General features: G+C 35.6%; 1 protein-coding gene across 11 annotated transcripts in view; it reads right to left on the reverse strand.

Annotated features, from left to right (window-relative positions):
• The window catches only part of KIAA1328 (KIAA1328 ortholog), a 395,477-nt gene that overhangs the window by 331,660 nt on the left and 50,887 nt on the right, over window positions 1–12,930 (reverse strand). The window lies entirely within an intron of this gene.

Below are 12,930 nucleotides of genomic sequence, written 5' to 3' on the forward strand. Positions count from 1 at the left end.
TTGACTGAATCTTTGAAGTCATTTGTGTGAAAGTGCATGGCATACAATATTTAAAAAATAGGCTTATGTTCTCTTGCTTATCATGACATTCAAATCATTTTCCCAACTCCTATCATTTACATGTAGCACACTACTAGGCTCATGAATGGGACTCAGGACCTTCTTTCTAAGAAGTACTGATACAATTACAAGAAATCCAGAAAACTAAACAAAGAACAAATACATACATACATAGAGGATTTATATTCTGGTTTCACGTTATCCTGCCTTTCTTGTTGCCATCTTTTTACAATGTCTTCCCTTTTCCTGTCAGTATTCTCAACTACATTTGCACTAACATGTTTCACAGCAATTTCCCACTGCCTCTAAGTTTTTTCTAAAATTGTCAAACATTTGAATCATTAATCAATTCTATCATACAAATCATTCCTCTTCAATCTATCAACCAGTTTCTGAAATATGTTTTTAGGAAACTGTTCCAGACCAAATACACCCCCAAACTGTAAATCAGAAAACCGCATATATATGGTGACTGTGGCAAAGCATGCTTATTTCTCTGAGCATCAATATTCCCACTTGTAAGCAAAAAAGGCTAGACTAGACAATTTTAAAAATTCTTGCAAAAAAAAAAAATTCTTTCCAGCTTGAGTTCTATAATTTCTTTCACTATACTATAAATATACTGAAATTATATATGTCCTTTACAAACATGGAGGGCATTTGCAAAGAAATAAGAAAGAAGTCATCAAACATTTGGTTGGGTACAAGGCATATAATACTGTAATCTATGCAAAAGCAACAGTAATAGGCTGAAAGAGGCAGTGTCAAAGGATAACAGACATTAGAAACTGTAAAAATGCAAAATTTAGCATGAGGTTAATATAAAACAAAAGTGATGACTCTGTAGAATTATGCATAAAATAAAGATGAAATAGGAACGGCTATATATTGTAAGCAGAGAATAAATAAACACTCTCAAGATGAGAAAATATGTGGAAAAATCTCTCCCTTTAGATTGGTAAGATGTTGAAGACAAGGCTGAAGAGGAAAATCCATAAGTAGGTAACAGAACATTTATTTTCATTTGCTTATTAAAAAATATTAGCCAAATACCTGCTATAGGAAAAAATAATCACAGTAACTTTACCCAGTTATGAGATATCCAAAAGGAACCTCACAATGGCCCACTGTCATTTCAATCCCATTCATAAAAGCCATAGAAATATGAGGAATGACCACAGATTTGTTTCTTCAAGAAAGCAAGGCTTCCAAGGTCATAAAAACAGTAACAAAAAGTTCACTGTAACATTGACCTAACATCAAAGTAAATTCACAAAGTATGTCTAGAGCCTGCTAGGTCAGAACATTTACCTCAACATTTACTTACTCCCTTTGTTGAACGTAAAGAAAATCCATGAAAACTATAGGGATCATTGAGGGCAAAAAATGATTGTATATATATTCCATAATGCCAGTGGCTATGATGAGCTTTCCCCAAAACTTAAAGTACTCTATCTAGAAAAACTACTCTTTTCTAAATTTAGTTTCCAGAGATGTTTGAAAATTTTGTTGCTACACTATTCAAACAGAGCTTTTTTAAAAAAATAAAATCTTTTCTCTTACGCAGTATGATCAGACTACCCACTAGTGATTATTATGTTCTGGAAGGCTATAAAATTAACAAGCTGTGTTAAGCACAAAAGGCAACACTTCTATAGGCCTATCTAAAGATATGCATGGCTTCTCTGTGGCCTATTAGCATAGTTAATAAGAGCAATTATATTAATACAGTGTTTAAATGTTGAGGACTTGCCAATAAAACAAACTCAAGATTTTATATCCACTCTGAAATATGTCTTCCTGTTTATGTTCAATATTTCCCATGAGGTGTATACATGAGAAATTATCTGGTATCATGACCTATACTTTTTATCAAAACATTCTCAGACGACAAAGTAACATAAAAATACCTAATCTTCTGTCTAATTTAGAGAATAGCAATAAGCTAGTTAACAAATCAAGAAACTAAATACACACAACAAAGAGAAATATTTGACTAATAGGATAGAAAAGTTAAAAACTCTGGACATGAGGATATTCCCATTGTTGGTTTGTTAATTATTTACAAGAAGGACAATAGTCTGTTCATAAAGTAAGAAATCACCATTTCAACATTTGTTTAATGTCCCAGAGTATTTCTCAATAACGTCCACAAATTGAACTCTTTTTATCTAACAAGAACAGAGAATTCACACACTTAAGAGTAGCATGGTTGGGCTGAAAACCATGCCATAAGGCCTGAATTTCTTTGAAGCCTTATGTTTTAGCTTAAATATCCCTAAATATTTTTTATTTTACTTAATAAAACAACCTTTTCTGTTTTAATATAAAAAGTTTCCCCACATTCATCTATTCTTTACTTTTTAGTAAAAGTAATGTTCAAGAAAGAGATTTACTTTATGGTTTTATATACCCCCAGTGTTCTTCCAGGTACCCCAGGAAAGGGTACTTTCACACTAATACGAAAGACAAGGTGAAGGCAATAAAGTTTCTAACCCAAAGAGAATTAATTAAGGCTCACGCAATGGTCAATCAGATAAATTTCTTTCCCTGATTGATATCTCACGTTTCAAACCAGAGAATGCTGGTTGCATTTCATAAATTCTCAGTATTAACTTAGTGGGTAAAATTTAGAGATTAGATATCCTAGATTTCATAGGATACCTAGCAGAGAGAAAGGGATATATTGTTTTTGAGCAAATGTAAATGCACGGTGAAAAAGGGCTTCCATCATTAAATACATACATATACACACACATACACATATATATATAAAAGACTGTGCTTTTCTCCTATAATCAAAAACAAGTCAAGCAATGTCTGCTCCTGCTACTTCAATTCTACTTTATATTAAGAGATTATAGTCAGCAATTAGGTAGGGAAAAGATATAAAAGGTGTCTAGATTATAAAGGAAGAAGTCAAACCATTTCTATGACATGATTTTATATACAGAAAATCTAAAATATCCACTTAAAAACTATTAGAGCTAATAAAGGAGTTCAGTGAGGTTATAGGATAAAAGATTAATATACAAACTCAATCATATGTTTATACACAGGCAGTAAACAACCTCCCAAAAAATTGAGGAAAAAATTCCATGAATGTTTGCATCAAGAAAAATAAAACACAAAGGATTAAATTCAAGAGAAGAAGAAAGATGTGTCCATTGAAAACTATAAAAATATGGTAAAAAGAAATTAAACACCTAGATAAATGGAAAGACATTCCATGTTAATGGCTGGAAGACTTAATATTGTTAAGATGGCAATATTCCCCACATCGATCTTCAAATTCAACTCAATCTCTATTAAAATCTCAGCAGGTTTATCTTCAGAAATTGACAAGTTGATCCAATCCTAAAACTCATATAGAAATGAAAGTGACTCAGAAAACCTAAAATATTTCTGAAAAAGGAGAAAAACATGGGAATTTCACACTTGCCAATTTTAAAACTTACTTCAAAACTGCAATAATCAAGAGACTGCAGTACTGTCATAAGAACAGACATATAGATGTATAGAACATAAATAAACACTTTTATAGTAAACTGAATTTTCAATCAGAATACCAAGAAAATCAAAGAGAAAGAATTGTCTTTTCAACATGTAGTATAGGGGACAACTTTCTATACACATGCAAAAGAATAAAGCTGGGCCCCTATAACTCAAATCGCTTACAAAAATTAATTCTAAATGAATTAAAGACCAAAATGTGAGAGCAAAAACTATAAACTCTTGTAAGAAAACATAGGCATAAATCTTCATGACCTTGAATTAGGCAATGGTTTCTTTGATATAACACCAAAAACGCAAGCAACAACAAAAATTGGACTTTATCAAAATTAAAAAACAATGCAAATAATGGGATCAAATTTTTGCAAATAATATATCTGATAAAGGACTTGTAAATGGAATATATAAAGAACATTGAGAAGCCAAAAATAAGAAGACAACCCAATTTGAAAGGATCTGAATAGATATGTCTTCAAAGAAGATACACAAATAGCCAAAAAGCACATGGAAAGATGTTCAACACTATTAGCCATTAGGTAAGAGGACAGATGAAAATCTTCATAGATTTCTGGTAGAAATGGAAAACAGTGCAGCCACTCTGGAAAATAGTCTGGCAGTTCTTCAAAAAGTTAAATGAAGAGTTACTATTTCAACCAGCGTTCCTAGATATATACCTAAGAGAAACAAAACTTATGTCCCCACAAAAAATTATACATATATGTTCACAGCAGCATTACCCCAAATCAGAAAGTACAAATAACCCAAATGCTATCAACAAATGAATAGATAAGTTAAATGTGGTACTGTATATGCAATTTAATATTATTTGGCAATAAACAGAAATAGGGTACCAATACATGTGCCACAGGAATAAATCTTGAAGTCATCATGCTAAGTTGAAGAAACTAGTTTAAAAAGACTACATATTATACATATATTATCTGTATAGTCAAAGTTATGGTTTTTCCAGTAGTCATGTATGGATGTGACAGTTGGTCCATGAAGAGGGCTGAGTACTGACGAACTGATGCTTTCAAATCGTGGTGCTGGAGAAGACTCTTGAGAGTCTGCTGGACAGCAAGCAGATTAAACCAGTCAATCCTAATGGAAATCAACCCTGAATATTCAATGGAAGGACTGATGTTGAAGCTGAAGCTCCAATACTTTGGCCACCTGATGTGAAGAGCTGACTCACTGGAGAAAACCCTGAATAGAGGGCAAGAGGAAAAGGGGCGACAGAGGATGGGACGGTTGGATGGTATCGCTGACTCAATGCACATAAGTCTGAGCAAACTCAGGGAGATGGTGAAGGACAGGGAAGCCTGGCATGCTGCACTTCATGGGGTTGAAGAGTTGGAGACGACTTAGCGACTGAACAGCAACATATTATACAATTCTGTTTATAAGAAATACCTAGAATAGGCAAATTCACTGAGAAAAAAACTCAGTGAGTTTTGTTGTCTCAACAAACCTAGAGTGGCTGTCTAAAGCCAGCAAGGTTGGTAAGAAGTGAGAATGACTGCTAATGGGTACATGGATTCTGATATAATGAGACTGTTATAAAATTGATTTTGTAATGACTGTACAACTCTGTGAATACACTAGGAAAAAATAGAAAAATAAATCAGAGGAATATAAATTGGGAAGAAGTAAAACTAGATGACATGAAAATATATAGAAAACCCGAAAGACATCACCAAAAAACTACAAGAACGCATCGATGAGTTCAGTAAAGCTGCAACATACAAAAATTATATTCCCAAATACGTCACATTTCTATACACAAACAAACTTCACAAAGAGAAAATAAGGAGAAAATCCCATTTACAACTGCATCAACAGATTTTTAAAAACCAGGAATAAACCAACCTAAGAGGCAAAATGGGGCTTCCCTGGTGGCTCAGTGGTGAAGAATTTGCCTGCCAGTACAGGAGATGTGGGTCTGATCTCTGAATCAGGAAGATCCCAGGGATGTGACGTTCCCTGGGAATGGTAACCCACGCCAGCATTCTTGCCTGAGAAACCCCATGGACAGAGGGGCCTGGCAGGTACAGTCCACGGGGTTGCAAAGAGTTGGATGTGACTGAGCAACTAAAACAATAAAGTGGTTTCTGTACTCAAAAAACTGTAAGACACTGATGAAAGAAATTGAGGACAACACAAACAAATGGAAAGATATGCCATGTTCGTGGACTGGAAGAATTAATATTGTTAAAATGACTACACTACCCAAGGCACTTTATAGATTCAATACAATCCCTATCAAAATACAGAGGGCATTTTCAAAGAACTGGAACAAATAATTTAAAAAACTATGGAAACACAAAAGACCTTGAATAGCCAAAACAATCTTGAAAAAGAATAGAGCTGGAAGCAACACACACTCTTACTTTAGACTATACTTTTAATACAAAGCTACACTATTCAAAAAAGAATGGGGCTCGAAGAAAAAAATACACGTAGATCAATGGAATAGAAATAAAGAGTCGATAAATAAACCTATGCACTTACTTAATCTACAACAAAGGAGGCAAGAATATACAAAGGATAAAAAACAGTCTCTTCAGTAAATGGATCTGGGAAAACTAGGCAACTACATGCAAAACAAAGAAATTAGAACATTTTCTAACACCATATACCAAAATAAACTCAAAATGGATTAAAGACCTAAATGTAATACTGGAGACCATAAAACTCCTAGAAGAAAATATAGCCACAACCACTTTGGCATAAATCCTAACAATACTTATGGATCTATCCTCTAAAATAAAAGAAAAAAAAGCAAAAATAAACAAACGGGATCTAATTAAACTTACCAGCTTTCGCACAGCAAAGGAAACCATCCACAGAATAAAAACACAATCCACTGAATGGGAGAAAATATTTGCAAATGATATACCTGATAAGGGGTTAATATTCAAAATATATAAACAGCTCATAGAACATCAAAAAAAAACCTGATTAAAAAAAGGTCAGGAGATCTGAATCGACATTTTTCCAAAGAAGACATACAGATGGCCAAGAGGCACATAGAAAAGATTCTAAACATTGTTGATTATCAGGGAAATGCAAATTTAAGCCACAGTAAGATATCACCCTTTTCAGAATGGCTATCATTGAAAGGAAAACAAGTAACAAAAGTTATCAAGGATTCAGAGAAAAGGGAACCTTCATATACTGCTGGTGGGAATGTAAATTGGTGCAGTTACTGTGCAAAATACTATGAAGGTTTCTCAAAATAATAAAAATAGAGCTAACATATAACTCAATAATCCACTCGTGCGTATATATCCATAAAAAACCAAAAACACTAATTTGAAAAGATACCTGCACTCAGTGCTCACTGCTGTGCCATTTACAGACACCAAGATACGGAAGCAACTGAAGCGTCCAGAACGCATAAACAAGACAAGGCAAATACGCATGAAAGAAGTGAAAGTGGTAGTCTATGTATCACTTGACTATCAAAATGGAACACTATTCAGACATAAAAAAAATGTAACTTTGCCATTTGCAACAACATAAATAGATTTGGAAGATATTATTCTAAGTGAAATAAACCATAAAATGACAAATATGTATGATATCACCTTACTTGTGCAATCTAAAAAATAAAACACTAGAGAATATAGCAAAAAAGAAAGAGACTCACAGATATACAGAACAAACTAATGGTTACCAATGAGGAAAGGGAAGGGGAGAGGGAAGGGAGGAAGGGCAAGCAAGGGGTAAAGGATTTAGAAATACAAACTACTACTTTTAAAATAAATAAGCCACAAAGATATACTGCACAACACAAGGAATTATAGGTAATGTATCATAATGCAATAAATAGAATATAACCATTAAAATTGTGAATTACTATGTTGTACTTTTGAAACATACAATACTGTACAGACAATACCTCAATATTCAAAAGTGAAAAAATAGAAAATCTTAAAAAGAATCAGGATTTCCCTCGTGGTCCAGTGGTTAAGAATCCACCTGCCAATTCAGGGGACATGGGTTTGATTTCTGGTCCAGTAAGACTCCACATGCCATGGGTCAACTAAGCCCGAGCACCACAACTACTGAGCACGTGCTCTAGAGCCCACAAGCTGCAACTGCTGTGCCCATGTACTGCAGCTCCTGAACCCCGTGCGCCTAGAGCTCGAGCTCCGCAACAAGAGACGTCATCGTAATGAGAAGCCCACGCATCACAACAAAGAGTAACTCATGCTCACTACAATTAGAGAAAGCCTGCACACTGCAGTGAAGATCCAGCACAACCAAAAATTAAACAAGCAATTAATTAAAAAGAGAGTTTGACTTTAAAAAAATAAGAGAATTGAACTCCATATTCTATTCCTATTAAGGAATGACTTTCTTTCCCTTTAAGTATAAGTGGTTAAAGACTCTAGGTGAAATAAGAAATCCGAGATAAAAGGTAGAAGACATGATTTCCCCTAAAATTGATATAAAAGTTAAGACATCAAAAATGGAAATGACAAAAATGAATCTGAATACAAGATGAAAGATTAGGTGGAGAGAAAATTAATAAAAATTCATGTTTTAAAAGACCTAAAACACATTTTCCAAGGAACAAAGCATAAGAGGCAGTATGATACATAACAGAATAAAGGAGAAATCTTACATGATCATCTCTAAATGCAAAAAAGGCATAAAAACTCTTCTATAATTTAGGAACTAAAGGAATTTCTTCAGTCTAATAAGGAATATCCATAAAAAACCATATCTGTTGTTGTTCAGTTGCTAAGTCATGTCCGACTCTTTGCGACCTCATGAACTGCAGCACACCAGACTTCCCTGTCCTTCATTATCTCCCGGAGTTTGCTCAAACTCAAGTCCATTGAGTCAGTGATGCTATCTAATCATCCCATCTTCTGCTGCCCCCTTCTTCTTATGCCTTCAATCTTTCCCAGCATCAGGGCCTTTTCCAGTGAGTCAGCTCTTCTCATCAGGTGGCCAAAGTATTAGAGCTTCAGCATCAGTCCTTCCAATGAATATTCAGGGTTGATTTCTGTTAGGACTGACTGGTTTGATCTCCTTGCAGTCCAAGGGACTCTCAAGAGTCTTCTACAGTACCACAATTTGAAAGCATCAAATCTTCGGCACTCAGCCTTCTTTATGGTCCAACTCTCACATCTGTACATGACTACTGGATAAACAAGTATAATATAGTATAGTATAGTTCTTCTGTGTATTCTTGCCACCTCTTCTTAATCTCCTCTACTTCTGTTAGGTCCTTGCCATTTCTGTCCTTTATTGTGCCCATCTTTGCATGAAATGTTCCCTTGGTATCTCCAATTTTCCTAAAGAGATCTCTAGTCTTGCCCATTGTATTGTTTTCCTCTATTTCCTTGCATTGTTCACTTAAAAAGGTTTTTGTATCTCTCCTCGAAATTTTATAGAACTCTGCATTCAGTTGGGTATATCTTTCCCTTTCTTCTTTGCCTTTTCTCTTCTTTTCTCATATATCATATCATATATACATATGTATATGTACAAAATACGTATACATATATATATATACACATATATCATCTCATACATACATATCTGTAAGGATGAAAAAAACCCACTTTGTCCCCTTCCTTGTACTTCAGGAATAAGTCAGGAGTGTCAACTATTACTACCTCTGTTCAATAATGACTAGAGGTTGTAGCCAGTGCAATAATGAAAGAAAATAGAATAAAATGCATACAGATTGGGAATAGGTAAAATTTTATGTGTCAGTGACATGATTGTATATGTAAAAATATTAAGGAATCACAGAAAATACATTAGAACAAGTCAATTTAGGAAAATCACAATATTACTGTGGTAGCCAGCCTCTAAAATGGGTCCCAGTAATCCCTGCCTCTTGCTATTCTTTAATTCCCTCCCCTTGAGAATGGGCTGACCTAGTGACTATCAAAATTGGCTAAATATAACTTCTGAAATTAGGTTAACAAAATATAGTGACTTTTATTTTTGATTACTTTGGCTGACTCTGATAGGAGCCAGTTGCCAAGTTGCAATCTACCATATGGAAAGGCCCTTGAAAAAAAAACTAAGTGAGGCCTCTAGAAACTCAGACCCAAGAAGACATACCTGTAAACTGTAGGAAGAGAAAGTACTACATGTGATGGCAGAAAGTTTATCAACATCCTTAGAAATAGGGAAAGGAGGAAATGTGCTTAATAAACTGAGTAACTGATCTACCTAAGGAGACTTCCAAGTAAAGTATTGAAAGTGCTGGCTGGTTTCTTCCTTGTGTTTACAGTAAATTGGGAGAAGAGAGAGAGAGAAGTTGAAGAAAAGGCTATTTAAACAAAAATGAGGCAGGATTTTTCTAGTTTCAAAAGTGCTCAGCCTCTCCAGAGAGCAAAACTGCTAAAATTAAATGTTTTCTTAGTAGACTGAAAAACCAGGACACTGCCAAGAAAAACAAGCTCTGGAGATACAGCCAAGGTAATAACTTCTGTTTAAGAACTTAGAAAGATCAAAGTTGATGCCTCAATAGAGTCAAACAAAAAGCACTTTAAAGAGATTAAGACTGGTTCTCACAAATCTTCTCAAACAATAGGGCCTCTAGGAAGCTTACTAGTATTCTAAACTGTTAAAATTTTATGATTATGTTAGGTAGTCATAGATAACTAATACAAATTTTTACATATTAATCAGTCATTTTAAATGTCTAAGATCATTCCACCTGCATCTGCTTCTTCTGTTGCTTTATCTCTTTCCAACCTGTTGTTTTATCTTGCCTTTTCATATATTCACAGTTTTATTGGTATATGGATATCCTCAATAGGACAGTAGAGACTGAGGCAAATAATCTCTATGCTTGGCAATGGGCAGACTTTTCCTTTGGCTAGGCGTTTAGCATAAGGGTTATGTTTATCTAATCACATGTTGGGCAGGTTTAAGGTTTACTGTCGCCGTGGTTACCCTCAGTATACCACAGGCTTCAAATTTCTCTAGGGATACACCCCCTCAGGTGGACCAGATGTTTTCCGCAATGTCTGCTCCACACTTAGCTTTCAGTCTTCCCTTATAGAGGGGTCTGTATCTTGTGAAGTTCTCATTGGTACTGAATTGTTACTTTTATTAGACACTTATTAGTCTAGATGTGGGAATCTCTATTATTGGAGTGGTGTTCTCTATTATTCTGTTTAGGCTTGTGCTAATCAGACCCTACATACCTGAGTCTTAGAAGTGCTTCTGTCTCTTTTCCACAGTTCTGAGACCAGCATCTAACCCTGAACTGCCCGCAAGTTATTTTCTGCCTATCCCCAGCTTCAGTGGTTTTTACCAGTATCATAAGGACTGTATTTTAAGGAACCCCTCTTCCTAAACTCATGGTTACTGCTACATAGAAAAGATATGGAAGAAGGATCCAGAAGATATTCTGTCCCTTTTCCATAACAACTACTGTTCCTCCTCCCAGGCCTGTGCCAAGAGGGATAGGTCAACAGAGCTCTCATCAAGTGGGGCCTGTGGAGAAATTTTGCAAAAGAGCTCAAGCTGCTCCTATATTTGCTGCCCCAGGAGGCTCCCCATTCTAACATGCCCACATTTGACCTCCACCAATTTGTTGCCTATGTAACTGAAACGCTCTCACCCATTTTCAGAGGTGTCTGCCCATATAAGCTAATGCTCACATCTCATCTTTTCCTGTAGGCAGGTATCTCTCTGGAGATTTTGAGTTAGTTGGTTAAATTGAGCTGTTTCAAGAAATGTCCAGAGCTTGCAGTTTGTTCCACCTTATTTTTAAGTGTAAGGTTGGAAGCAACAATCTCTACAGCCATTTACACTTAGCTTTGGAATTATTTAAACATATTTATATATCTGGTTTTGCTCCTGTTAAATAAATTATCCAAGGAGGCCATTAGACTGAGGTGCTTCTAGTACCTTAGCAGCCTACTTAAGCAAGCTAAACTTATGCCTATAATGCCTCAAGGTGAAGAAATCAAAATCTAAGAACAACCTAGCACAAACAGCCACCTACTTTTTCCCTTAAATAAGGCAACCACTTAAGCTACAGTCTTGTAGCTCATTTGGTAAATAATCCACCTATGATACAGGAGACCAGGGTTTGATTCCTGGGTTGGGAAGATCCCCTAGAGAAGGAAATGGCAACCCACTCCAGTATTCTTGCCTGGAGAATCCCATGCACTGTAGCCTGCCAGGCTCTTCTGTCCATGGGGTCGCAAGAGTCGGACACGACTTAGTAACTAAACCACCACCACTAAGTTACAGCCAATCAAATACTTACCTTGCTTTGCTTCTGAGCCTGCCCTATAATAAAGTCTCTCCCCTCACTCTTGAGCACAAAGGCCGCCTCAACACATTCAGTTTAGGGCTTCCCTATTGGATTTTTGCTCAAATAAAGTCTTAAAAATATAATATGTCTCAATTTATTTTTGAAAATTCTTATTCTGCTAACATCTCCCAACTTTCAAAGCTGGAACAATTTGAACGACAAAATAAATAACTTTAGACAATAACCATAAAACAATGATATTTATTAATGTTAAGAAATAAACTGAGGCATTATTACATTACCCACAGGAGCTAGGAAAGAGACTTTTATAGATAAGAGTTGGAAACCAAGCAAGGAGAGTATTTTCTTGGCTACAGTGTAAGCAGATGCCTTATTTAGGAAAGCCTAGGTGGCTGTTTGTGATGTGTTGTCTTTAGGTTTTGATTTCTTACCATTAAAGCACTGATATATATAGGTTTTGGCCTGCTTATTTAGACTACTAAGGTTTTAAAGCCTCCTAAGTCTAATGACCTCCTTATTTAACTTAGTATTAATTTAAAAAGAGAAAAACTTAACAGTGGAAAAACCTGGCAGAAGCCACCTTAATCAAGTTCAGTTCAGTTCAGTCACTCAGTCGTGTCGACTCCTTGTGACCCAATGGACTGCAGCATGTCAGGCTTCCCTGTCCACCACCAACTCCTGGAGCTTACTCAAACTCATGTTCATTGAGTTGGTGATGCCATCCAGCCATCTCATCCTCTGTTGTCCCCTTCTCCTCCCGCCTTCAATCTTTCCCAGCATCAGGGTCTTTTCAAATGAGTCAGTCCTTCGCATCAGGTGACCAAAGTATTGGAGTTTCAGCTTCAGCATCAGTCCTTAATCAAGTGATCAAGGTTAGTATCATCAGGAAAAAGACATATCAATTTCAGGTAGGCCCTGCTATGACATACTGGAAAGGCACATCACTTCTCTGGTATTCTTGCCAAAAATGCATAATCTGAATAATAATCTAATATAGAAAAAACACTAGACAAATCCATATTGAAAGACAATGAACAAAATATCTGATTAGTGTCAAGGTTATGAAGGATCAAAAGAACTATCATAGA

Source organism: Giraffa tippelskirchi, chromosome 14, assembly GCF_054371585.1.
Source record: "Giraffa tippelskirchi isolate mGirTip1 chromosome 14, T2T-mGirTip1v1.2.pri, whole genome shotgun sequence".
Lineage (NCBI taxonomy): Eukaryota > Metazoa > Chordata > Mammalia > Artiodactyla > Giraffidae > Giraffa > Giraffa tippelskirchi.